General features: G+C 35.3%; 1 pseudogene; it reads left to right on the top strand.

The window, feature by feature from the left end:
• The first annotated feature begins 1,316 nt into the window (after nucleotides 1–1,316).
• LOC147824190 (large ribosomal subunit protein uL30 pseudogene) lies at nucleotides 1,317–4,399 on the top strand (annotated as a pseudogene).
• The last annotated feature ends 20,101 nt before the right edge of the window (nucleotides 4,400–24,500 follow it).

Below are 24,500 nucleotides of genomic sequence, written 5' to 3'. Positions count from 1 at the left end.
TGCACATTATTCTCTTTCACCCACCTCCCTTTGTCATATTTACAGCTCACCTGTTAATCTTGTTTGAAATGCATATTATGATTAAATATGTCTCCAGAAAATCCAGAGATTATGCTTTAGTGTATGGCTAGTGTTGCTGATTCTGCTGGTCTGGCAAGGACTAGACAGTCTGACTTGTTTTTGACCATACCTTCCAATGTGGCAAATGCCTTTCACATGCAACCTCTGTCAGGAGAATGACTCTTAACTCATTTTAATATCTTAAGGTCAAATCTGATCTCTTTATGTGAAAGTTTTTTTTTCCTGTTAAAAGAGAGAGCTTCATACTCTGATAGATTTCCCTCACACTTAGAATAAATTTCGAAATCTATACCAGGGTTGTAAGGGCTACTTTCCCAGCTCCTTTTGCTATCACTTTCCTTTGGCTTATTGCATAATTCTGGTCTCTTGTCTGTGCCTACACAGTCCCAAGCATGCTCCATATTTAAGATTTTATTTTCACTTGGTTTTCCCACCACATTTCCTCATTTCATTCAGTTAAGCCCAATACAACATTGCAGTTATGAGGTCTCATGGATCCTGAGAGCCAACCTCTGCTTGGGTTGTTAAATAAGATTACTTAAAATTAATCTGATAGCAGAGGACAAGAGAATTTAAAAGAAGAGGAGATTGAAGGTAGACAGACAAATTAGAAAACTTTTTCAATGAACCTAATATAAGAAAATGAGAACCTTGCCTATCACGGTTGCCATAGAAACAGAGTCACACTAATGTTCAAGGAAGGACCGCATGGATCTGGAGGAAGGTGTGTTTTTTTCTAATGTTCCCCAAGGTGTTATGTGGACAGGCAAATGCCCAGTTAGCATTCAGAGTGGTTTTCTTTGACCAGCCAACTTAAAATAACAATCTTTTTAATTTCTATCCCTTTACTCTGTATTTTCTTCAAAAATGATGCTCAGACATTTTATCATATATCATGTTGACTCTTTTTTGTTTGCCTTTTGAATGCCAATTCAATGAAGAAAAAGTCTTTTTCTATTTTGCTTATTGTAATATTCTAAGTCTCTAGAATACTATATGTTACAAAGTATATGTATACCAAGTAGTATATATTACTCATATAAATATGGAATTTTCAATACTTAGAGTTTCCATGAAAAGAAGGAGTAAAGTATGATATAAAAATATAGGGTCATGTTTGTAGGCTGATGAAGAGAAGAGAAAGAGGGTTCCTGCTTTACCAGAAATCTTCAAAAAAGTGAAGAAATTTTACAGAGTTGAAGATAAAACATCCAAAAAAGAAGTTTGTTCAAAAGATGTTTTGAAAGGCAAGGAGGAAGCTCATTTGTGAAGAGGCCAAGCAGGATCACAAGGAATATAGACCAATACATGGCACTGAGATTTGAATGATTAGGATGGCAAAGAAAGCTGACAACCTCTATGTACCTGCAGAATCCAAATTGGTATATGTCATTAGGACCAGAGGTGTCAATGTTGTTATCTCAAAGCTCTGTAAGGTGTTGCAGCTTCTTCACCTATACCAGATCTTCAGTGGCACTTTTGTGCCTCTCAGCATGCTGAGGGTTGTGGAACTATATATTGCATGGGCCTCTCCAAACCTAAAGTCAATAAATGGAGTAACTGCAAGTGTGGTTATGGCAAAATCAATAAGAAGCAAATGACCCTGAAAGATAACTCATCAATTGCTCAATCTCTTGGTAAATATGGCATCATCTGTATGGGGGATCTCATTCATGGGATCTGTACTGTTGGAAAATGGTTCAAAGAGGAAAATAACTTCCTGTAGGGCTTCAGATTATCTGCTCTGTGGGGTGGAATGAAGAAAAATACCATTCATTTTGTGGAAGGTAGAGTTGCTGGCAACAGGGAAGACCAGATCAAAGGGTTTATCAGAGAGATGAACTAAGGTGTTTTTGTAATCTGGTCACTATTAACGTTTTTCTCTTGTCCCCCCAAATAGGCTTGAGTTGTAACCATATAATTTACCAGCTGTTTGAAATTAGATGGGTTACTTATCCTCTCTGAAACTATTTCCACATCTGTAAATGGAGTTAGCAATAATATATAATTTATTCATTGGGGGGACAATGACATACTATAATAGTTTTGAGTTCCTAACTTACTTCCTGGTATATTGCATTTATCATACCCCTTACAGTTGTTTATAATGTCATTAAAGTGTCTTTTCCCCTTGTAAATTCAAGAATTGTTATTACAGTCTTTAGTGAACAATAGGTACTTAAGAAAATATACTTTCAATAATTTATTCACAAATACTGTTTATTGAGTGACTACTTCATGCTGCATACTCTTCTTGGATATAGAGGATACACTATAATGAATGTAAATATTGCTTCTATACAGTGATGGAGATAGATATAAACAGATAATCAAGGAAGCAAAAATAAACAAAAGCCTCTATAGCTATGATAGCTTATAATGTTGTAAGAAAGAAAATAAAAAGGAATTATGACACAGTGACCATATCATGTTTGAGGGTGTGAAGATAATGATAACATTTGTATTTGTTTAAATACCCATCAATATCACATATTTTATTAGCAACATCTTCTTTGTAATGACAGATATAGCATGTGTCATGTGTATTTGCAATAATTTCTGGCAAGTTTCTAAGGGAGACAGATCCTGTTCAATGTTAAAAAGCAGGGTAGTGTGGAAAGAGTGATCCTTTCCAGCTCTACCCTTTCCAGAGTGCTAGTTCTTGGCATGCTGCACTCTGGCTGCCCCAGAACTCGTGTGAGTGGGAGTGTATGAGGTACAGTCAGACTATTTCCTTGCTGGGTCACTCAGGGTCATGACAACAGAGATGTCACACTCAGATGATTTGGGCAAGGAGATGTTCAGAAGTAGAACAATCACTGAGGTGAGGAGAGTTCAGTGATCAAAGTCTACTGAAGTGTCAGACTGGTTCCAAGGGAAGCTGTTACTGTCCATAGTCTGGAAAGAGCAGGAGTACAGAATATGATGTTGCTGTAACTGAGAGATAGCTTGGAACCAGAAAGGTGTGGCTGCTGTGATCATAGCAATGGCCATTAGACACAAACAGCAGAATAGCAAAGCAATTGTAGGGCCAGAAATGCCCAGTCATGTCCTCTTTTACTTCTCATTTTCCTGGTGGACACTCTCATTAACCAAAATGAAAATGAAAGACAAAGAATAAGGAAGCCTCAGTGATGCAACCCATAAAAGGCAATGTCTTATTCTGTATTCTGTGGCTATAATAAAATACCTGAGTCTGGCTGCTTTATAAAAAAAAGTTTACTTGGCTCACAGTTCTGGAGGTTTAAATTCCATGACTGGGTAACTATTTGTTCAGCTTTCATAACTCATGGCATCACAATGGTGGGAGCCTGTGAAGAGGTGATCAGATGGTGGGGAGTGGCTAGCCTTGCTCTTTTTATAATAACTCGCTCTGGTGAGAACTTGTTCCATGAGAAAAGCATTAATCCTTTCCAAGAGCAACACTCCCAAATGACCTAATTACCACTCACCAGGCCACACCTTTTAAAAGTTGCATTACCCCTACCTGAACACTGTCACAGTGGGAACAAGCTTCTAGAATGTGAACTTTCAGGAGACCAGCCACATCTGTACAATAGAAGATAGAGTAGACTTAGTAGATAGCACAGTGGAGAACAGCAGATTATGGAGCTGGTGAGTGGCAGTGGAAGCTGACAATTTCAATTTGTTCCAAAGCACCCCATCCTCCTCCTGACATCTATTTTTATCTACTCTGAATCATCTCCCTTGAGCATCACCTGGAGTCTAAAAGGCTCCTTGGAAATGAAAGGCACAAAAATGAATCTTCTTACCTATCCCTGTGGTGACCTAAGGGTTCTGAGATTGCTTTTTTCTGACAGATTTTTGTAAGCATGATAAACACATATATGGAGAAGAAGTAGAAAACTTTGAGAGCCATTGGTGGGTAAGTATTCTACTGGACATTTATAAAAAATGTAAAGGGCAAAGTTCCTAGGATGGAGAGTTGCAAAACCTCTGGATATGGTAGATGATATGATTCAGTCCTATGCATAGGGTAGTGGATTTGTAGTAGGTAGAGGGAGAACTTCCTGTACATGCTAATTAGATCCCTCTCCTTTTTGGGAATAAAACTTACATGATTCCTTTTTATCTCTCTTTAATCTCATTGTTCATCTAACACTCTCTTCAGCTCTTATAACTGTTGTTTACTGTTGCACACCTTCCCTATGTTTGTCTAGGATGCACTCACTTTCTGATTTCTCTTTGCTGAGAAGAAAATACAGTATATTATTTAAAAGACTCCTTCCACAAACTACTGAGCCATTAGTTGGTCACTTTTTGTAAACGGAATAACTGTTTTTTATCCCTCCTTCTTTTCCAGACCAATTGGTTTCCAGACAAATTGTTCATTGAAATGACCTAACAGGTAAAAAAGATTTTGGTTAAATGTTCAAAATGGAAAATAATTAAAGCACTACTCCTTGAGCTATGTTGAATAACTTGCACCAATATAATAAACACAATTTAAAAATTAGTTGTAGCAATCTTTTTATTTAATATGACACCATTTTAATGCAACAAAAATGAATTTAGATTTGTTTAGTATTTGAGAGCAATACTGAGAATAAAAAGGTTCTGATTATGGCATTCATTAGTTTTATTTTCAGCAATGTGACATTTTTCACTTGTATTTTAATTTGAAAATATATATTATTTACTTATTAATTTGTCCATTCCCTGATTGTCTTTACATAATAGTTGAGTATGCCATTGATTATTAAATTATTAAATAACTAAGGAGTTTATTTATAAAAATGCTTAAAACACAATACTACCCTGTATAAAGTTGAAAGAATTACTCATTTGGAGAGGCATCTCAGCTGTGTTTTGCTCTCAACACTTAATGAGAGGCAGTCATTTGAGTCACTTTCATCAACCTGGAGCCTGAATTTCTAAATGTTGCATATAAGCATTCATTGGATTTGTGTTTCATTCTGGTAGAGATGTTCTTCTAACGGATTTTGCCTGAAGGTGGTGATATTCACTGAGCAATGGTGGAAATCAATTAAATGTTTCTTTTCCCCCCTATAAAATGGATGATTTCATGCATGTAAAAGTTTTAAAGGAAAGTATATTTCAATATTAATATCTGACTTGAATATACATCCAGTCTATTCTGAATAGCTGACTCCTTGAGGAAGGGAGATGCCATGATTCCACGAGGTATAATAGATAAAATTGCATTTAGGCCAATTCATTTGGTGCAATACAGAATCCTAATTGTTTGGCACATGCATAATTTTTTCAGTTGCTTAAGGCCACAGTCAGGAATAAAACTATGGGAATTCATTCTTTTTCTCTTCTAAAGAATGCTGTATTCTTAGTGTACATGGTACATAATAAGGGAAAAAGAAAGAATAAAAGAAATTGATTTAAGAAGCTATGGTGTCACAATGCTGTAATATTTTATTTTTAGATTTCAAATTTGATAGGATTTTTAATAGTAAATTCCAATAATTGCTCTAAACTATATCTGACAAAAGAAAAAATACAAAAAGATTTGAAGAGTTTAGCAATCATTTTCTGAATCCTCTTATTAAATCATATGTGTATGAACCTCATTAGAAACAGTGCTGAAGTTTTGTTTCATAACTTTTGATTCAAATAAAATTATATTTGCCTCATTTATCAAATTTATTTAAATGGAAGTGTTTTTTTTCACATTATTGATTTTTGACAGGTAACATTGGAGAACCAGAGTCATAATATTAAGCTTTTCTTGCATAATTGCAGTGATACAGCAACAGCATGTAACATATTTTCTATCTGTATCATGAAAATCATACTTCTGATTCATTTTATGATGTCAACAATTTCACTGCCTCAAATCCTGCTTCAGCCCATTATTTGTATTTTCTGTTTATCAAATATCACATTTGCTATTATTTCTCTTCTTTAGAACCATTTTTTTATTCATTCATTCAAGCATCTTTAAGTTCCTTCTGTGTGCTAGTCATTAAGATGAATGCTGGGGTCTATGGTTAAGACTTGACTTTTTGAACTTCAACACTTGAGAAAAGGGAAATGAAGACCTTTCACATCATTATAGAAAAGCACAATGAATTTGTAGGAAAAATAAATGTTTATAAGAACAACAACAACAAAAAAGATGAATGCTGGGGATCCAAAAGAAACATATAACACATTTCCTGTCCTCCAGTGTTTCCACAATCACTGGGGGACACAAAAGGGTGAGAGATCATTCTGTTAATGAGATAAATACTGAATTCTCATAGTTAAGCATTATGGGAATAAAGAGAATGATATGTTTAATTTTCCCTGGAGAAACTAGAGAGGACATCTTGGAAGAGAAAACATTTCAGTTGAAATTTGGATGCATGAGAATTGCCATGAAGCTAAAGGGAATGATCTTCATATAGGCAGAGATAAGACAATGTTCAAATACCATAAAAAATAAAATGTTTTTATATTAATTTACGCTTCTTTAGTCTGTACAGCATTCTCCCCACTGGCCCATTTTTGTTTAGTTATATCTCCTGTCACATCCCAATTGTAGCCTTTGCTACAAAAAGTATTCTTCACTGGACCTTACACTTGGTACTTTTAATCTTTGGATTATATCTATTCAGGCAAAGTCATTGTTAATCTGCCCTCTAATCAAACCTCTCCCACAGGACAAGATCCCTTTCCCTTTGAAGCTATCCTTAGAAATTTAGTACCTTCACTGAGATCCTCTATTTTGGATTATGTTTGTACCCAAAGCACGCATCCTCTAATTGAGTACTTAATTAATATTTCTAGTTTATTTTGCAGTCATTACTTTTTTTCTGAGTAATTTGGAAATAATTTAGTTTTTTCTGAATCTCAGTAATAACCTTGAATATACAGCAACAGACATATATTTGCCTTCCTTGTAAAATGGGGGCAATAAAATATACATTGGAAGATATTAATGAAGATAAGAATGGTAGATGATGAAAAATTTGTTGACCACATAGAGTTAGAATCACCTAGAAACCATGGGAGATAACAGTGAACAATCTTTACATGCATATAAAGAAATAGATGCAAAACTGGCCAGAGAGGAGATAAAAATGAGGATGCAGAATTAATAAGAAATAGTAGTATTATTAAACAGCAGGTAGTGTTTTATGGAATACGTTGACTAGTTCAGCAACAGGAAACAAAGAGACAATGTATCAGTGTAATCAGTGTAGATAAGGAATTAAGAAAATTGCTAGCTGGTTGGCAATTATAGGTAAAGCTTTTGTGTAAAGTGAGATGGACATATTATCCAGCACCTAGAATGTCTTCAATGTGCCAGGCACTGGTAGGAGTACTCCAGTGTCACATCATCCAATCCTTACTATGATCCTTTATTATCATCAATAAGAAAGGCATCCTTTTATGTCTTTGACAACTGAAGCACAGAAAAATTTAGTGACCTAAGTGACTTAGAATATAATTGTAGTAGGATTCAAATCAGAAGCTGTTGTCTTTACAATATACCTACAACCATCTCAGCATAATCAAGATCAGCTAGGATAAGGTAGTTTTTGAATACATCAGCATCATCTGGGGTTAGGAAATTTGGATTCTGGCATAGTATTATTCAATACTATGAGCTTCTTGGTATAGCAGGGACTACAGTGTTACCAAACCAAGTACTGTGAAGCAGATGATAAAATCCTAGTGCATTGTGGTTATTAAGGACAACAGGGTGTGTTCTTAAAGATGTTATTAATGTCATTAGACTATAGCCCTTGGAAACTGTGAATTCATAACTTGTTCCAGCGAAGCCCTTGAAGAAGATACTTAAAATAGCGGAATAGGCCATCCAAAATAATACATGTTAAGCAGGATTTAGTCCTAAATTCAAAAGAAGACTTTTAGCAAGTAAAGCTTGCATACTTGCAAAAGGTCTGTTTCACCGAGTCTCATAGAAATCAATTCCTTGACACCTAAACAATCTGAAGTACCTGCTCTGCTTCTTCCTCAGTGTGTAGGGTGGGCTTAGAAACCACTCTTCTGGAGTTCCCACCCTTATCTCTATAAAATATGGCTTTTCCAGGGCTCCAGAGGATCCCCATGCAGCTCCATATGCATAGATGTGGAGCAAGGGGGAGCTAGGAGGAAGGAGGGTGATTTAAGGACCCGAGTTCAATCCCCGGTACCAAAAAAAAAAAAAAAAAAAAAGAAAGAAAGAAAAAAAAGAAGTGGAAAGGCTTCTTTGTTTAGTTGTAGTATAATGCAGTGTCAGGAACTCAGTGAATCATAATCCATTCCCTCACATTTCCCTCCTTTTGCTGAGTTGCAAAATTTTGTTTTTCTTTTAAAACCATTTTGAATGTGTAACATTCATTTATACCCTCCACAGTTTTTAGGCAGTGAAACTTAGGAGTTACCAGTAGAAATTTTGACATACAGTCCTGGCCATTCTCTTTGTACCTACTGAAAAGTTATTTAAGTTCTCTAAAACTTCAATTTCTTCATTTGTGAAATGAGGAGTATAATAGCACTTACCTCCTTAGACTTTTTAATGAGTTTCAAACTAAAAATTATATAAAAAAGAACAAAAATTAGTAAGCTCTTAGTAAAAATTACCTATCATTATTATCCACCAAATTTATGCCCAATAAATGTTTCCTGATTTCAGTTACTAATTTATCCTCTCTTATGTAAAGCAGCTGTCACTGCAGATTTGCAGTTAATTTGGAGTCTGTCAGACTGAAAGGAAAGACACTAGGATTATTCAACAATAAAATGAAAATGAAATGCATATAGTTTTTGAATTTTAATCCAATTTTGTTTATTAATATTTTGCTCAAAGAAATGTTAGAAAACTAAGCATATATGTTCATTTTACTCTAGGCCAAATATGAAATTACATGAGAATTTGAATAAATTTGTTCTGTCTTCAGAGTTTCTGAAGACAAAATTACAGCAATACAAAATTACAGCAGTATAAATCCTACATTAATTATAAAAATGGACAGTAGTCCCAAAGAAAATAATATTAAAGAAAATAGAAATGCTGCTAAAGTTAATATCAAGACATAGTTGAGGTGATGAAAATATTTTGTGATTCTACTGTGGTTTAAATATTATAACAATTAATCAAGTGCCTCCTTGACTTCCCTGCTTAGATGTCTCAGAGGCATCTCAAACTTAACATGTCCTAGGCTGAACTCCCGTGATATCATCCACTTATCAACTTTTCTCTCAAGCTTTCTCCTTGCAGAAAACGACAACATGAAATTAAATTAGAAGTGTGTGTTCCTTCCTCCCTAACTCTACCTTGCCCTTCTCCTCCCTGAGTAGCCCATTGATAATTATTGTTGATTTAACTTCCAAAATATACCTTAATATGCTCATTTCTCTCCTCTTCATTGAAAACACCAGAGTCTACCTCCTTGTATCTGAACAACTGCAATCTGAACATCTGAACAACTGAACATCTATCTAATTCCTGAGTTAGTGGTATTTTCTAAATTTCTTCTCCATAGGAATCCTAGGAATTGTGCTAGGCATGTAGCAGTTATGTACACACCTTATTTTTTCATGCATTATATTAACTTTCTCTTTATTTCAGTACTTATCATCTTATATCGGGTCTCTCCCACTAGTTCTTTGATGTCAGTGACAGATCTTGTCCACTATCTAACTCCTTTCTTCAATGTTCTCTTCCTTTCCTAAACACCACTTTTTACTCTTCTGACAGTATGATCTCTTTAAAAAGTATGATCTCTTTAATCACATCTCCTGCTGAACTCATTTTAATGAGAAGAAAATTCAAATTCTTTTGCCACACCTCTCACGGTCCATCCTGATTTGTCCTATTCCTGTTGGTCCACCCTCATTTTGGGCAACTCTTCATTGCTCACAATGATTCATACAAGCTTCTTATAGGTACCTAAACACCCAGGTTTCCACCTCAGAGCCTTTGTACTTGCTGCTGCTTCTGTTCTCAAGGGTGAATATGCTCATCCTCACCTTCATATTAAATGCAGTTTCTTTAGAGAAGCAGCAAGTGGACATTAAATTAACTACCACCATCATTTTCACATAATATTCTTTCTTATTTTTTCTAGCATGTGGTATTTTATTATATTATATATTTTTACAGTACTTGGGATTGAGCATAGGTGAGTTCTCCTATTGAGGTACATCCCCTCCCATTGTTATTTTTTATCTTGAGATGGAGGCTTCACTAAATTGCCCAGGGTAGCTTTGAGTTAGCAATCATCCTGCCTTGGTCTCCTGAGTAGTTCTGTTCAGCTGAGATGGCAACTTTTATACACACACACACACACACACACACACACACACACCCTTTCCCAGAAACACACATATCAGCTTGTTTATCTAATGTCTGTGCCCCAACAATATGAGCTTTATAAGAGCAGTAAATATTATGTCTGTTTTGTTTTCACAATGTATATTCGATACTTAATTTTATGCTTGATACATTTTAAAAGCTTCCTAAATATATGTCCAATAAGGGAATGAATTAATCTGAGAAAGAAATATAGTAATACTGTACCTTAGATATCTGGAATATCTTTAGATAGGTCAACTATAAAAAGTACATGGCGAACCTTTAGCAAGACATTTTAAAAGAAAATTTTCAAGTGACTTCATGTTAAGGAAGATAATTCAAAAAGGAATAATCAAGTTTGTTTTCAACTTTCATACATGTTAAAAAACAATTATAAATAAAGCTTAAATAGAAACAGAAAAACAGTTATTAGTAAGTTAGAAACACTTGGTAAGACTTTTTAGTGCAAGATTTATAAATCTCATTTTTTTATACTTTTAGTTAGCTAAGTAAAACCAGGCTGATTTATGAAGACAGATCTTTTTATATTGAACAGCTGATGCAAATGGATAAAGCTCATAATTCTTTCTTGCCTGCATTCCCTGCACCAGGCAATGTGTGTGGCATAAGAAGATGCACATATAGAAAAGACACAAGCCACTGTCTGTCTCCAAAAGAACCTGCAGCTTACTAAAATAGTTCTCCAATTTCAGTAGGCCTCAGTATTTTCTGAACTATGTGTTTGTATATAGGGATGCTGTTTCAGTAGCTCTAGAGTGGGTTCCTACTATCTAACATTTTAACAAGTTATCTAAATGGTTAAGAGGAAGGTACTTTGGGCCATACTTTGAACAATTCTAATGTAGCTATAGAATCCACATGGAGGAAATTACCATTTTAAGAAACAAGTGCTATAATATGTTTGGGGCCAACACAGAGTGTGAAAGCTTGATGGTCTTTAAGAGTTGTCTCGTTAGAGACAAGTCCCAAAGGACAAATAGGAATCTGTTGGGAGTGGGAGTGATGATGTCAGGGTATTTCAGGCAGTAGACACACGCCAGTCTCTTCAGTAATGAGACGCTTATGATTCTGGGAAGAGCAAGAAGATCTGAGTAACTGCAGTAGGTAAGGTTGGTGGGGATAAAGCTAGACAGGTAATCAGGACATATCATGCCTTGACATTCTATGCTAGCCATTTGACTTAATCTAGTGGAAAATGACAGGTAGTTGCCCATAGTTGAATGTATATAAAGACAAAAGGATTCACTGTTATATAGAATATTTTAGATGAAAAGTAGAGGATGAATTGAAGGTGCACAACATGAGACTGAGACAGATCATTTAGGAGGTTTTCACAGTTATGCAGGTTAGAGAAAGCAAGAATGTAAAATAAGATATTGTGACAATGGAGAAGCTAGGAAGTTAATAGATTTGAGGGATATGGAGGAATTAGAATTGATAGAATTGAATAGTTGTTTATCTATGAAAGATGGGAGGGATGGTCTTGATTTTTAGTTTGGTTGGATAGCTACATTGTAGACATTAATAATTAATTAGTTTATATTAATGAACTACAGATGAACAATAACTTTAGTACCTACCAGTAGTGATGCAGAGACAGGAACCTAGGGTGCTAGCAATGAAGAAAAGATTCATTGCAAATCAATGTCTCCCTCCAATATCATTCTTTACACTTCTAAATGAAATTTAAAAGTAATATAATATTTAATTCTTTTAAAACCTAAAGGATTTGAAACATAATCTGAGAACAGTATTTTATTTCTGAAGAGGGCTCAAATCCTATAAGCTCTTCTGCTGTCTAATTCTATAAATTAATTTCATTAAAAAAAGAAACTAAAGGATCACTTAATAAATATCTGTTCCTGGTTCTTTCTTCACTTAAGGGGTGGAAAGTGATTGACTTTTGCACAACTACTCCCATTCTCAACAGATTCCCATTGGTCCTTCTGGACTTTGTTAATTTTTGCACAACTACTTTTATAGTGGAAAAGTGGTGGGTATAACAAGAATTCCACCAGTACAAAGACATCCTAGATTTCTTCCCCTCTTACTAGATCCAAAATTATACAACTAGGTCTTGTCAACTGGTGTAGAATTCAAAGCCACATGCCACATCTGGGCCAAAGCACAGACAAACCACTATGTGATCTCTAGGTAATTGCTTCATTGTAATTGTTAAGATGGCAAAACCAGATGGACATAGCTGAATTACTGAAGTCAGATGCCCTGGAGAATCTCCTGATTTCCATTAGACTTCGTGTTAGTAATAAATCTTTATGTTGTTTGGCCATGGAGATCAGTGAATTTTTTTACGACAGGCAAACATCCCATTCTAAGAGAACAGGAAACTCTTTATTGATGTAGGATGTAGGAACAGGGTGCACCCCCAGAGTCCAGGTGGGAGGCACTACATTAGTGAATATGTGAGAGGAGTATGATGATTCAAGCCAAATAAATCCCATCAATAACCAGCAGATACCTAGTTTTATCTGGTCTTAAAAGAGATAAGTGGAAAGAATTAGTTTCAGTACAAGATGACTTCTGTGTGTTTCAACTCTCTCTCTCACAATGAGGCGTATTATGACTCTTGTTTTTGAGCACAATACTTAATGTACAAAAAACATGTCAGGCAAGATTGATTATAATCCCTACAAGAGGGTGTGGTTGGTATGTGTGTGGTAAGTCTAGTAGGTCTATATATTTGACAAATCTCCAAATGGTGTGAGATTTGAAACCCGAGAAAGTTGTCATTCTGGAGTTAGAAAAACTCTTGGTTCTACAGGAATGATGCTCATTTCAGGTGGAGAGAAAGTGTGGTTTAAAAGATGGGCTGACACATAATGTTTAAGGAAAAAAAGGATGGATCTAAAAAAGGGGTTGAAGAAAAAATTCTTTAGCTCAGATGGACAGAAAACTACACTGCAAAAATATTCTCTTTGTAGGCAAGGAGGAAAATTGGCTGAATAATTTTATATAGTTAGGAAAACAAACAACAACAAAAACATCACAAAATACTGAAATACTAAGTTACATTTAGGGCATATACCAGTAATGTTAAACTGAAATATACACACTTAAATTATATTTGAATTCAAGTAGGATCTTGAATCCTTCATGTTTTCTGTGATTGAATTATTGTAATAATGTGACCTCTTTTAGGTATTATGCAAAATTAATAGTTTAATTGCCACAAATATTATTAATATTAATATAATGACCAAGAGAGAATAATACTTGCAAGGGGCTCATTTTATAGTGCCGTTCCCAAATTTATTATTTAGATAAGAAATTATATAATTAAAAAAATACTAAAACCATTTCAAAAATCATTTTATACACAGTCTGCATGGTATAAAATCTTAACAGGATATAGAGTACCTCCAGTATTATCTAACATATCTATTGGAAACTCTTTGTTCTAAGATTCTTTTTTTGAGAATCACATTTAATTACAGTCTCAAATGATTAATTTCCACACTTAAAGGAAATTAGAAGGAACTTTAAGACCTGACTTTGATGTAGAGAGATCTACTGCAAACATGAAATAACTCACAAACCACAGTGCAGATGTTATAACGGGCAGGGGAATATTGTATAGCAAATGGCTATTTAATCTTAGGGTAACTAAGTATTATATGTGTGGTGTTATTTTTCTGAAATCCTGTTGGGACCATGGTGATCATTCTCAAGTGCTCTGCTCTGAGAAAATGGCACAAAGTCAACTGAATTGAAATGTAAAATGACCCAGAGTGTAAGCACTATCCCTTTGTGTGAACTTAAGTCATCTGATTTGAGGTCATATGTATAAAGTAAAAACCATTTAAAAATACCTATCTGAATCTTTCAAGAAAATACTTAACAATATGGTAAAAGTAAATTGAAAGAAATACTTAAGGAACTGCTTGTTATATTTTTTTTTAGGAGCAATAAAAAATGCAAGCAGTACATAAAGTAATTCTTATTTCATGTCAGTAATAAAGTCAAACATATCTTTCCTAAAATTATTTTTGGCCAGCAACTAATTTGAACTTAGGATCTTTGTGGATTTCACAGGGTCTGTAAGAGTAAAGAGCAGCAATGGTAGGAAGAAGAGAGAACAAGAAAGTTTTAGTACTCTAAGTGTTTTGATGTGCATGGAAATTGAAACTTGATTTAAAGATTGAGCTAACCTACCTAAAATGGAAACAATACAGTTCAAATCATGGTCTCCAAGGAAGAACCAGATTTATAAAGTCATACATTATTGACTAAAACGTTTCTATCCTGTGTTAACTATAGTTTTCTTTAGAAAATAGGTTGAATATGTTTTGAAAAACAGAGGAAACCCCTCAATCCCTCCCTGCTAAATTTCTAATCCTTATCCATATTTTTTAAGTTCAAGTCTTGAATTCACTTGACAGCAACTGAGTTTGCAGGGTTTCTGAATAATGTTAGAGAACAACATTATTTTTCCTGTAAATTCTAGAGAAACAAAGTTAATGATTATATGCAAATACAACTGGGATTGCCACATGGCAGTTGTTAGCATTTGTTTTCTCGATTTTCTCTTGGACCATTGCACTTATTTGGCATTCACTATTATAAAAAATATTTAATTGCAGTTTAGGGAAAACACATATCGAGCCAGCCTATTTTTGAGGTAATGGTAGTTGCTTCTCTGGGTTATGCATTTATTCTCCTTCTGTTGCCTGCATGGGAATGTAAGAACAAGTGTCACAGCGCTTCAGAGCAAAGGTAAACAAATCCTTCAATTGCCCACAGAGTTTGCCAAGTGTGGAGCATCTGCCATCAGGGAACGAGTCACAGAATGTAGTTAAGCAGAAATAGAATATTCAAAGCAGGACACAAGCAGCATGGCTGGCCTAGTGAAATAAGAAGAAACAGGAAATTTGATTCAAGTGCTGTGTCACCTCCCTCGTGACTTTTGCAGTTTGCCATCTTCCTTTGCCATTGTCCTTATGATGCCCTTTGGTGAATCAGTCCTCCACTGTAATTTTCTAGTGAGAAAACGGACTCGCAGCATAGTTGATCTAAATATATCCATATTCTGTTCTCGCAAGTGGTCATTGGTGCCTCAGATTACTGCCTCAAGCTTGTCAAGAAGCACACTGACATTTGAGCAAGGACGTCTGAGAGTCACATGATCTCAGCTTAGCGTGAAGCCTCAAATAGCAGAGAAGGGTTCCTCTCCGCCTCTATGTCACATATCTTACAAATGACCCACCCCTAGCTGTTTTAGATCTCACTTTTACTTCATGTTGTTGTTTACTGTAAACACTTGAAGATGTTTCCCAGATCGCTCTTTAGGATGATGACAGTGACACCACCTGTTACTGGTGTTGCTGCTGAGAACCAACTCACAGCTGAGCATTTCTCTGGGACTGCCCCTGACCTAAAGAGTGCTGCTTCTTCAGGGACACAGAAAAATTCACTATGGGGATTCAGAGACCCCGTTGCCTCAGGGATAACTCTGAAGGATTGTCTCAGCTCCAGAGCATTCCGTGAAATTGGCTGAGGTCTCTGTTTCAACTGTCCTGCAGTCAACTTGTCCTTCTGGCTTACTGCTTCCTTTATGTTTTTTTTTTTTTTTTGGTTGTTTGTTTTTGTACCGGGGATCGAACTCAGAACCTTGTGCTTGTCAGGCAGGTGGCAGAACCACTGAGCTAAATCCCTGGCCCCGCAGGTATTGTTTTTGACAGCACTCCCCAGTAAAGCTGCTGCAAGCATGCCTTCATTTTAGTCTATTTCTTGATACAGATTTCCATTTAAATAGATGAACTGGGAAAGCAGAAATTGTGTTTTATTTTTCTTATTAGGACTAGATTAACCAGAATCATCCAGTTGTTCTATAGCCATGAATTGCAAGTATTTCCAAACCCTTCTTAGGTCTAATGAACAGAACATAACTGCCTGGTAACCTACTCATACTGCTGAGTTGCTCAAAACCAGGACAAAGAGACCGGAAATCTTTCCTTCCTTGACTATGTTACTTTTTAACTTCTCACATGTGTCTTAGTTTAACATGCACACAGTTTTCTATTTGACCTGTGTGATCTACTTGTTTGATAATTTTGGGTCGCTCTTGCCCCCCCACTTCCCCACTTTGAGACAAGACCTCATTATCTCATTATGTAGTACAGGCTGGCCTTGAACTCCCAGTGGTCCTCCTGCCTCTGCTTCCCGAGTGCTGGGATTACAGGTGTGTGCCTCCACACCCAATTTACTTTTGGGTCTCTTGATGATTATTTTTATACAGCATGTAGGTTGAATATCTGAAGAAAATCTTCAGTTCATTTTGCCCATGTTCTCCGATTTGAGGTGACACATCAGAGTAGAGGTTCTGAATATCTGGGTCATATGATACCACCTTACCATATGTCCTAACAGACACCACTAATTGGTAATGGCTCCTAATACTCATTCCATTTTGCAATTGGCGGTAGTCTCTGGTGCATGAGTACTCTAGGCTCTTTGACAGGATCTAGTTGTAGACCACTTTTGGTTATTTTCTGCTCTTTTAATCTAGGAAAGGAGCAGTCTGTTTTCCTTTTGTCCGCAATGTAAGATGGAGATAGTGACTTCCTTCATATTATACTTACTAGGTACCTGGGAATTCTTAGAATTTGCTCCATCCTGGAATTTTTTCAGTTTTAACTTCTACACATCTCCTTTTGGAGCCAATGCCTGGGTCTCTGTTCTACTCAGGCTGCTGGTGACAAGGACAGGCAGGAGCCCACTGGAAGGACAGAGACATGCTATAAAGCTAATGAGGCATGACCTTTAAGTCTTTTACCTGTTGCCTTCCAAAGCTCTGAAAGCAATCTATTTTTTCTGTATTTATAAAATGTCAAAATTAAGATACTGTACTTATAACTTATCAAGTCTTCTGTATCTTTCTACTTCTAATTTCCCTGCAAATTACTCCTTTCCCTGTCAGGTGGCATTGGAATGGTGATAGGCATTATAGAATTTAGCTAATGGAAAGTTAAATTAAGGATACATTTAATTTGAATTCTGCTATCAATAGGATTTAAAACTACTTTCATGTACAGTGAAGTTACTGTTTGTTAAGCTAATAACAAACATAGCTTCCAGAGATACTTCCTTGATTCATCAGACTGATAGAACTGTAAGTGGAGTACAAATATTCCTCGTTTAATGACATACATATTTAACTACTGTTCCAACTTAAGGACCAAGGCACATTGTTTGAACTTATGATCCATTCTTCTTTTGTACAGTTCTGTACATCTTATTTATAGAGCCTCAATGTCTTTTTTGTGTAGTACACCTTGTTTATACAGACTGTAGGTTTTGCTGATTGTTCTGTATAGTACTGTATTTTTATGTTCTGTTATACATTACCACACTGCATGTTAGAGTTATGCAAATAAAAACAAAGTCAGCAAGTTGGAGTTTCCTTTGACCATTTCTTTGTTCTGAATATTGTAATGCACATACTATATAACATTCCTCATTTAGTGACCAATTCATCTAACACCTAGTCGCAGGAATATAACTTAGTGGTTAAATAAAGAGTGTCTGTATTTGGTTCTTACCATTACATTGTCAGAATAGAAAAGATTGCAATAATGTAACATTCACAGTAATAAAGCATAATGTAGAAATTTTCAAAATTTGTAGGGCACACATTGGTAACAATGCCACAGAAAGTATGTCTGTATGTGAAGTAATGTGTTTTATGTATCTCAACCATTAATAAGAAAAAAAAACTTTTGATTAACCATGATACAGAAAAGATTGAATTATCATTCTTCTTCTTGTAAAAAATTTTAGTACTACTGTCACACACAAAAAGCAAAGAGCATGCAGCAGAAAAGTAGAAAAAAGTATTACGGGGATATGGTAGAAGTTAATAAGAACATTTTATTTTTTGATTTTATGATGTTTGTTTTATTTATGTTTGTTTGTAATTTTTGTTGTGATTTCTCCTCTTTCTTTCCAAAGCAAAAAAAGAACTCTGTACTTAATTTTCTATTCAAAGCATTGTATTATTATTGTTATTATTATTATTATTATTATTATTATTATTATTATTATTATTCTAAGCAAGTGATATAAACTTCAGGGCCCACAAAACCTAAGCCCATTTCAGGGAGAAACTCAGATACCTCTGTATACAGTGTTAGCTTTATGACAAAGCTTCATGTATTTGGAAGGTGAGTGGATCATAGGGGCATTAGAGCTGACTTGCTGCTAGGAGGTGGAGTTTGTTTGGAAGAGGCAGGTCACAGTGAGTGTGACCCGGAAGGGATATCTCCCTTCCCAGCTTCTCCCTTGGCTCTCTCCTTCCTGGATGCCTCGAGGTGAGCAGCTTTCCTCTGCCCAGAGCCTTCTGCCATGCTGTTTCTGTGTTTCTCTTGAACATGGAACACAGCTTCTGAACTGTAAGCCAAAATAAACCTCTATTAAGTTACTGGTATAGGGTATTTTATTCCAGTGACAAGCAGGGTGACTAAAGCACACAGTGTGGCCCTGATGCATCTCATATGGAATCAGGAAAGCATGGCTTCTTTTTTGTTGGTTCTAAATGTGGGTGTGGAGTTTGGAGGAAGAAAGAGACCTGGTTTGGCTTGGACATGGTTCAGGTATGTCTTTTAAAGATTCATGTGTTAGAAGCTTGGTCCTCAGATCAACAATGTTAATAGACTAAATTTGGCACCTTTAAACTGTTGGGCCTCAAGGGAGGCTGTGAGTCTTTCAGGTTGTACACTGGGAAGGGATTAATGCAATTGCCATGGGACACCAGTCACTCTGGGTTTCTGTCTCATGTGATCTGTCACAAATGTATTCCCACCAATGTGGTGACATCTGCTGTGATGTTATCAGAAACTAGCTGATGTTTACATCCTGCCCTGGACCTGTACAACTGTGAGTAAATAAATGTCTTGTCTTTACAAAATTTCCCAACCTCAAGTATGTTATTATAGTAATGGAAAACAGATTAAGGCAATTCTTGAGGCATATCCTAAAGAATCTCATGTTTTGGGTGAGGAAACTGAGTTGGAAAGTGATTTTGGCCTTCTCTGGTGTCCAATACCTATCTAGGATGCTGGCCCATGACGCGGGAAGGCAAGTCTTGCAGTTCCCTTGAATAATGGAAGGGGCACTCAAAGTTTTGAGAGGCTGAGAAAGGCAGAGAAGGTTCTAAAATTGTAGTTTGTTTCCTGGTGTGATGAGACTGAAGAGTAAAGGCTCAGAAGATCCTCCAGAGAGAAGAGGGCTCTCTGACAGTGCTCTTTCAGGAAAAGAAGAGATGATTTAAGAAATGGTATAAGTTAAATTATTTTTCTTTCTGTTTTTTTTTTCAATATTAGGTACTGAAGCCGGGGCCTTCATACTGAGTACATCCGCAACCCCCATTTTATTTTATACTTTGACACAGGGTTCACTAAGTCACTAAATTGTCCAGGCTAGGCTTGAACCTGTGATCTTCTTGCCTCAGCCTCCAGAATGCTAACTATAGGAGTGTGCAAGTTAAATTCTCAATTTCCAAGAAATGTCAGTCTTGAAGACATTGATCTTTAGATTATGGACACACAGATATTACAGGTATTTCAATCATGAGGATTACTATGTGGTAAAAATGGTTCCTGAATATAAAATTATAATCTTATTTAAAAAAAAACTACTATTTAACCACTCCGTATTTATTATACTCCTCTCTTCCTCTCTTTCTCTCCCTCTCTCTCTCTCTATTTTTCTCTATCTCTTTCTACACACATACACCCTCCAGAGTAATACATTAATAACTTTGCAACCTACAGTAGCTAATCACAGGACTGAATTGAAACTAGCAAAAAGACCTTTCACCTTTTGCCTGATGTTTTCACTTTATGTCATGTAGTCTCCAGGATTTAGGAAAGACTCCTTGTTTCCTTTGCTTTTATTAGCATTATAAGAGCAGATGTAGCTTTATGTGCAAACACATAACTGCTTACCTGGTCAGTCTTTCTCTGATGACAAAATTCTCCCACCAATTTATTCTTTTTATATTCAGTTTTACTGTCCTTCTAATGACCCAGTAGCACAAATTTGAGGATTTTTAATAATCGCCAGTATTTTTATGTGAATGAATTTAGATATTTTATTTCTAAATAAAGTAAGGAAATAAGAGGGATATTATGACTTCCATTTCCTTTCATAATTTTTGTATTTATAAATTATTAGAATTGCTGTATTACACTAAAATTTACTTGATGTTTCCTTTTCATTGGATATTTTGTAATTAGAAAAAACATTTTATTTATTTATTTATTTTTATTCATTAATTTTGTACATTTTAGGTATACATTATGGTCACATTCATCATTAGGAATTTGTACCTTTACATGATATATCTTGATTCTTGTTTTTTCCCATTCCCCTTCCTTCTCGTCTGCCCCTCCACCCCTCTCAATTAGGGATTGTTTCCATTTTTCTCATTTTTTTCATTCCCTTCTTTCCTTTCCCCCACCCCTCCTCCTTAGTTCCCCTTCCCCTTTGAACCTTTTCTTTCTATTTCACATTATCTATTATACATTTTGGTCCTCAATTACACTTTTAGTTTCTCACAACAGAGAAACAATTCAGTATTTACACAAGTGTGTCCTATTTATTTCATTGAAGAGTATGGCCTCAAGGTGCATCCATTTAGCTCTAGTTTATCATTCTTTATGGCTGAGTAGTACTCCATTTTCTAAGAAAATCACATCTTCTTTATCCAGTCACCAGTTGATGGGTATTTGAGCTATTTCCAAGATTTAGCCGTTATAAGCTGTGCTGCTATAAACATGGGTGTGCATATATTGTTGTGGTATGATTCTTTTAATTCTTTTAGGAAGATACCCAGCAGAGGAATAGCTAGGTTAAATGGGACCTCTAATCCTAATTGTTTTGAGGAATCTCCACACTGATTTCCACAGTGGTTACACCAGTCTACACTCCCACCAATGGTGGAGGAGGGTTCCTTTTTCCCCACAGCCCCACCAGCATTTGTTATTGGTTGTCTTCTTGAAAGCAGCCATTCTTTCTGGAGTGACATGGAATCTCAGCATTGTCTTCATTTGCATCTCTTGAATGACCAGTGATGTTGAACATTTTTTCATGTTTATTTACTGTTTCTACTTCTTTGTCTGAGAAATGTCTCTTCATTTCAGAGGGCTATTTTTGGATTGGGTCTTTAAATCTGGTGGGTTTGATTTTTTAAAGTTCTTTACATACTCTAGATAGTAGACCTTTGAGGAACAGCTGGTAAAAATTTTTTCCCACATTGTAGGTTGTCTCTTCACTCTGTTGATGGTTTCTCCTGCTGTGTGGAAGCTAGAAAAAAGAATTTTAATAGTGTTTTCAGTATTTTTTGGAATCACATAATTGTATCAATGCAGCATATCAAACTGTAATTTTTTTGTTTTTGTTTTTGGTACCGGGGATTGAACTCAGGACCTTGGGCTTGCGAGGCAGGTGTGGTTCTACTAAGCTAAATCCCCAGCCCCAAACTCTGTACTTTTAATCAAAAGAGTTTTCTTTGATTTTCATGGATATCAGGAATTTTCTTATTCATAGTTATAGTCTCCATAAAAGTTCTCTTTTGTAGTCTGTATGTGACAGATTACAAGGATTTAAGGCCAGAACAATCTCATTTTATCCTCATGCACAGTTTTGCAATGAGCATGAAAGGGATTACCACCAGCATTTGCAAACCAAGGGAAAAGGCACAGAGAAAGCAAGTTACTTTTGCAAGACAAGGAAGTGGCAAGACCAGTTCTCAAAATTCTGAATTCAAGGTAGTAGTTCTTAAAGTGTTGTGGGTTACTTTACTGACCTCTTAACATAAAATACTCTCTACAGAGGATTCAAGTGTCATGAAGTACAAAACACTCATCAGTCCTATATTAAATGAAAACCAGCGTGACCCAAAATAGGATCTGGGGATGGAAAACTAAAGTGAAGGCATTCAGTATCAGAGAGTGTAGATGGTTAATAAATTTTCTGAAAAGTGAAAAATATCTCTAGGGCAGGTCTTACTTCTGAAATATAAAGTTAAGCGAGTGGAGGAGTCTTTCTGATTCATGTTAGGTTGAAAATATTCCAGCAAAATAGCTTTCTTCATTTTGTCTATCCAATAATATCAGAAAGAACAAGAGCAAGTTCATTTTGGCAGTAGGATAGTGGTTCTTTATGTTTGTTTTTACATCCCACAAACTCCAGGAAAGTCATCGCCATTGATCATCTAGCCCTTTTGTATTTCCCTATCTCCTTCTGTAATCAGCGTGGTGACTCAATAATGGATGAGAACAGGATCTTGTTATATGGATATATTAAACTTTAACATTTTTGATTGATGATTTTACTTACTGCTATTACTTTGAAATAATTGTAACAGTTTATTATATTTTTATCTTATCATTGGCCATTCTTTCTATACTTAGGCTCTAAATCAAAAACAGAAATACAGGCCATGTTATTTTTATTATCTATAGCAATGCCCAGTTCCTTTGCACTAATTTGTTATTTTCCAAGATTCAAATATCATGGAACAATTTTTACCATTTTTTAGACCTAAGCACCTCTGTATCTATTAGGAAATTTTCCTCTTGTCCTTCAAGAGTAGGGACTACAGGTGTTTTATTTTCTACACATGTCATTTATTTGCCTGTTTATTTGATTCAACTATTAATAAAATACCTACAGAATTTTTAACACATATTCCAGTCAGAAACAAATTTATCAAATGAAGTATCCTAAATGGTACTGTTCTTGTTGTCCTTAGCCTTATATTATCCAGTCAAATCACCTTTTCCCAAGGTTTTATAGAGCAGTCCTCCCCTCACCGTATTTTATGTGCTTGTTATTTACTTATGATATAGTTTGATTCATTTGTTACAGATCATGTTTCAGAATGTTTTCCTTCAATATCTTGGCTTATTTAAAAATTTACATACAGTGAAAATTTCCTCTTTGTAGTGTGTGCTTTCATTGACTTGGAATATGTATGGAATCTTGTATTCACAGGATACCTCCTTTGTAAATTTCCTTCTCTCCTAAATCTCAAATCCCTGATGATCAACCACTGATGTATTGTCCATCTCCTAGAATATAATATAAGTGCAATCATGTACTATATAGCCATATACTAAGGAAAAATCTGTGAGATTCATCTGTATTATTTCTTAAATTGTTAGTTTTCTATTCTTTTCAATGCCAAGTGGTATTCTATTGGATGTATATAATCCAGTTTATTTATCTATTCATTCATTAAAATACATTTGGGCATTTCCATTCTGTGACAATAATAAATGAAGTGACTATAAATGTTCACATAGAAGTTTTTGCATGAATATAACTGCTCACTTCTCTAGGGTAAACAATAGTAGCATTGTTGGTCATATTATAAGTTAATATTTTACTTTATAAAAATTTTACAAACTGTTTTCAAAATGGACATACTATTTTTATTAACACCAACATACATGAATGAGACTGTTACTCTAATTCTCACCAGCACTTAGTATTGTCAGGTTTGTTGTTGTTGTTGACATTATAATAGATATGCAATGGTCAGAGAATTTAATAGATAAGATTTATATATTTTTTCTCTGATCATATCAGGATAAATTTCTCCTTAATGCATGCTTCATCTTTTAGAAAACCTTCCTGAACCTTTCTTTGTCCATTTACGTGTTCTTATGTAACCTCCTTGAATATATGATAGGCAAGATATCATATGTAAATAGAATCTACTGGCTTGACAATTTTGAGTTATGCCTTTCCTAAATGAAGGTGATATGAGAAATAAATGTGAAAAAGAATGCAAAACATTTAATTGAGAAGGGTTACATAAATAAATTATTACCATTCCAATCAGTCGTCCTGTGTTAATATTCTTATTAACTGGGTTTATATGGGAAAGTGTCAACTAACTGAGAACTTGGTTTAAACAGAGTTAAGAAGGATGGTAAAGATGCATGTTTTAAATGCCTAGCTTGCTATTTTTAAGAACTTCTTGTATCAAAGCCTCTTGGGGTGTAAGAGACAATATATGAATAGATAATGGTCCAGCTACATATAAAAATATAAACTTGATTCACAAGCTGCATCAACCAGTCTAGGAAGC

The sequence above is a fragment of the Heterocephalus glaber genome, unplaced genomic scaffold (assembly GCF_053883595.1).
Source record: "Heterocephalus glaber isolate CG9 unplaced genomic scaffold, H.glaber_assembly_v1.0 deba00001553, whole genome shotgun sequence".
NCBI classification, from domain to species: domain Eukaryota; kingdom Metazoa; phylum Chordata; class Mammalia; order Rodentia; family Bathyergidae; genus Heterocephalus; species Heterocephalus glaber.
Note: the sequence above shows the minus strand (reverse complement) of the source record. Positions and strands in the feature narration are given on the sequence as shown.